The following is a 4,803-nucleotide window of genomic DNA, read 5'->3' as shown; positions in this document are numbered from 1 at the left end:
GGACACAAGGAACATTCCAGAAATAACTGTCAATCAGGAAATGGAAGGGAGGGAGAAATTCAGGAAAATTACAATCACCAGAGACGTGGTATTGAGTAAATTGTTGGGGCTGCGGGTTGACAAATCCTTGGGTCCTGATAGACTCCATCCTACGGTCTTAAAATCAAAGGCTAGTGAGGTGCTGGTTTTAATTTTCCAAAATTATCTAGATTCATGGAAGATTCCATTTGATTGGAAAATAGTGGATGTAACTCCTTTATTCAAAAAGGGAGGGGGACGGAAATCTGGAAACAACAGGTCAATTAGCTTAACATCTGTCATAGGAAAAATGTTGGAAGCTTTTATTCAAGACATTACTGTACTTGGAAAAATACAAGATAATCCGACAGTCAACATAGTTTTGTGAAAGGGAAATCATGTTTAACCAACTTATTGGAGTTCTTTGAAGAGATAACTTGTGCTGTGGATGAAGGGGAATTGGTGGATGTACTGGTCTTAGATTTAGATAATAGGTAATCCAATCATCACCATTTGACATTCACAGAATCACACAATCCCTGCAGTGCAGAAGGAGGCCATTTGGCCCATCAAGTCCGCACCAACAACAATCCCATCCAGGCTCTATCCCTACAACCACATGTATTTACTCTGCTAAACCCCTGACACTAAGGGGCAATTTAGCTTAGGCAATCAACCTAACCCGCACATCTTTGGACTGTGGGAGGAAACTGGAGCACCTGGAGGAAATCCAGCAGACATGGGGAGAACGTGCAAACTCCACACAGACAGTCACCCAAGACTGGAATTGAACCTGGGTCCCTGGTGCTGTGAGGCGGCAGTGCTAACCACTGTGCCAGTGTGCTGCCCTGCCCCTTTCTAGAAGATGTTTGATAAGGTAGATAAAAGATTGACTAACAGAAAGCAGAGGATAGGCATGAATGGGTCTTTATCTGGTTGGTAAGATGTAACACATGATGTGTCATTGAGATCTGTGCTGGGGCCTCAACTTTTGCAATTTTATATAAATGACTTGGATGAAGGGACCAGAGGCATTGTTGCTAAATTTGCTGATGACATAATGATAGGTAGGAAAGTAAAATGTGAAGTGAACATAAGGAGGCTACAAAGCGATATAGATAGGTTAAGTGAATGGGCAAATGTCTGGCAAATGGAATGTTGAAAAATGTGAAATTTTACAATTTGGCAGCAAGAATAAAAAATAAGCATATTATCTAAATGGTGGGAGATTGCAGAAGTCTGAGCTTCAGAGGGATCTGGGTGTCTCAGTTCATGATCTGCAAAAGGCTAATATGCAGTTACAGAAAGTAATAGGAAAGCTAATAGAATGTTATCATTATTGAATGCCATAAGTAGGGATGTTACTCTTCAATAATATAATTATAATATCAATGTGAGAACACATCTGAAGTACTTCATACAGTATCAGTCTCCTTATTTAAGGAAGGATGTAAATGCATTGGAAGCAGTCCAGAGAAGGTTTACTAGATTAATACCTGCAATGGACAGGTTGTTTTATGAGGAAAGGTTGGACAGGTTAGGCTTGTATCTGTTGGAGTTTAGGAGAGTAAAAGGCAACTTTATTGAAACATATAAGATCCTGAGGCATCTTGGCAGGATAGATGTGGAAATGTTTCCTCTTGTTGGATAATCTGGAACTAGGAGTCACTTAAAAAATAAGGGATAAGGGATAGAAATAAGACAGAGATGAGGAGCATCTTTTTCTCCCAGAGTCGTGAGACTTTGGTACTGTCTTCCTCAAAAGATAGTGGAAGCAGAGTCTTTGAATATTTTAAAACTGAGATAGATAGATTCTTGATAAGCAAGGGGGTGAAAGGTTATCAGGAGTAGGAGGAACGTGGAACTGAAGTTACAATCAGATCAGCGTGACCTTATAGCATGATGAAGAAGGCTTGAGTGGCTCAGTGGCCTTCCCCCGCTCCTAATTCGTATGATTACAGAGGTGATCATCTGCTTTGTCACATTGGTTTACAGCAGATTACCACAGAAGGAAGGTATCATGACTTATGCAGGGCTGGGGCATTGACCTGCATGATATGTTGTATTCTGCCCCACCCTAAAGGGTTGGAAACACTTCAGGTTGCAGTAGTTCTCAGAGTTGAAATACAGTGCCTGCATGGTGATTGATGTGCATAAATTCAATGGTACCTTGCATCATGAAGAGCCTGCAATCCACGCAAAGCCACATGTTTTGATTTGATTTGATTTGATTTATTATTGTCACATGTATTAACATACAGTGAAAAGTATTGTTTCTTGCGCGCTATACAAAGCATAGAAAAGGAAACGAGAGAGTGCAGAATGTATATTACAGTCATAGCTAGGGTGTGGAGAAAGATCAACTTAATGCAAGGTAAAGTCCATTCAAAAGTCGGACAGCAGCAGGGAAGAAGCTATTCTTGAGTCGGTTGGTACGTGACCTCAGACTTTTGTATCTTTTTCCCGAAGGAAGAAGAGAGAATGTCCGGGGTGCGTGGGGTCCTTAATTATGCTGGCTGCTTTGCCGAGGCAGCGGGAAGTATAGACAGAGTCAATGGATGGGAGGCTGGTTTGCGTGATGGATTGGGTTGCATTCACGACCTTTTGTAGTTCCTTGCGGTCTTGGGCAGAGCAGGAGCCATACCAAGCTGTGATACAACCAGAAAGAATGCTTTCTATGGTGCAGTTGTAAAAGTTGGTGAGAGTCATAGCTGACATGCCAAATTTCCTTAGTCTTCTGAGAAAGTAGAGGCGTTGGTGGGCTTTCTTAACTATAGTGTCAGCATGGGGGGGACCAGGACAGGTTGTTAGTGATTGGGACACCTAAAAACTTGAAGCTCTCGACCCTTTCTACTTCATCTCCATTGATGTAGACAGGGGCATGTTCTCCTTCACACTTCTTGAAGTCGATGACAATCTCCTTCATTTTGTTGACATTGAGGGAGAGATTATTGTTGCCGTACCAGTTCACCAGATTCTCTATCTCATTCCTGTACTCTGTCTCATCATTGTTTGAGATCTGACCCACTACGGTGGTGTCATCAGCAAACTTGAAAATCGAATTGGAGGGGAGTTTAGCCGCATAGTCATAGGTGTATAAGGAGTATAGTAGAGGGCTGAGAACACAGCCTTGTGGGGTTCCGGTGTTGAGGATGATTGTGGGGGAGGTGTTGTTGCCTATCCTTACTGATTGTGGTCTGTGAGTTAGGAAGTTCAGGATCTAGTCGCAGAGAGAGGTGCCGAGGCCCTGGCCACAGAGTTTGGAGATGAGCTTCGTGGGAATAATGGTGTTGAAGGCTGAGCTGTAGTCAATAAATAGGTTTGCTTCACCTGTCTCTGTTTGGTAAGAGAGAAATAAATGTAATGGGCCCTTATTGAATAGAGACCTCCCTTATGCATCAATGGTCAGCGTGCTGGGAGTTGCTACAAATGTCATTTGGTGCTGCTTGGTAGGAGCCAGGAGCATAAAAGTTCATGGCCATGATCACCTCTGTAGTCTGTGATAATGCTACCCTTGTCTTGTTCTGAGGTTGCACTTATACATGGGGAAGGTCAGAAAGGATATTCTTAGTAAAGTGGACTCGTCTGACACACTGGCACACGGTGATGGGTATGGAGGTGGGTGAAGGCAGTCAATAACATCATGGGGAACCTCATCAAGCTGGCCTCCCAATGCAACCCCCGTACTGGGATGTTAATCAATTGCCCACTCTCAGAGGCAGACAGGTGATTTGCATAATTAAGGTCCCTGTTAAGGATAATTAAGTAGGGTTTGCTGGCATTTTGTCAGTGATGGGTGGGTCCATGTTACATGGGAGGCCACCAGCTCCATGGAGGTGGCCTCCCTGAGGCAGCCTGAGAGTCCATCAGAGGCTCCATGGCTTAGAGGAGGGAACCATGCCCACCTCTTCCAATAAGAGTTTTAACAACACCAGGTTAAAGTCCAACAGGTTTATTTGGTAGCAAATACCATAAGCTTTCGGAGCGCTGCTACTTCGTCAGATGGAGTGGAAATGTGCTCTCAAACAGTGCACAGAGACACAAAATCAAGTTACAGAATACTGATTAGAATGCGAATCCCTACAGCCAGCCAGGTTTTAAAGATACAGACAATGTGGGTGGAGGGAGCATTAAGCACAGGTTAAAGAGATGTGTATTGTCTCCAGACAGGACAGCCTGCAAGTCCAGGAGGCAAGCTGTGGGGGTTACTGATAATGTGACATAAATCCAACATCCCGGTTTAGGCCGTCCTCATGTGTGCGGAACTTGGCTATCAGTATTGTCTGTATCTTTAAGACCTGGCTGGCTGTAGGGATTCGCATTCTAATCAGTATTCTGTAACTTGATTTTGTGTCTCTGTGCACTGTTTGAGAGCACATTTCCACACCATCTGACGAAGGAGCAGCGCTCCGAAAGCTTATGGTATTTGCTACCAAATAAACCTGTTGGACTTTAACCTGGTGTTGTTAAAACTCTTACTGTGTTCACCCCAGTCCAACGCCGGCATCTCCACATCACCTCTTCCAATGACAGTGCTTAAGCTTCCCAGCTGCTGGCCCAATCACATTGGGCCCAACAACATCAGGCTAATTGCCTAGCCCTGGAGCAGGCCCAGGGACAGCCAATTAGGAGGTTCCCTTTGTTGAAATCATTAAGCCAGTCAACTGCTGATAAATATGGGCTTGGGACCCCATTTGCCCCTGATGTCAGGGTTCGGAAGCCCATGTAAAGCTCAGTCCACTGTTTCGCACTGAGGTTTAGTAGAAGAATTGTACCCTGAATCCC

The sequence above is a fragment of the Mustelus asterias genome, chromosome 2 (assembly GCF_964213995.1).
Source record: "Mustelus asterias chromosome 2, sMusAst1.hap1.1, whole genome shotgun sequence".
In the NCBI taxonomy this organism is placed as follows: Eukaryota; Metazoa; Chordata; class Chondrichthyes; order Carcharhiniformes; family Triakidae; genus Mustelus; species Mustelus asterias.
Note: the sequence above shows the minus strand (reverse complement) of the source record.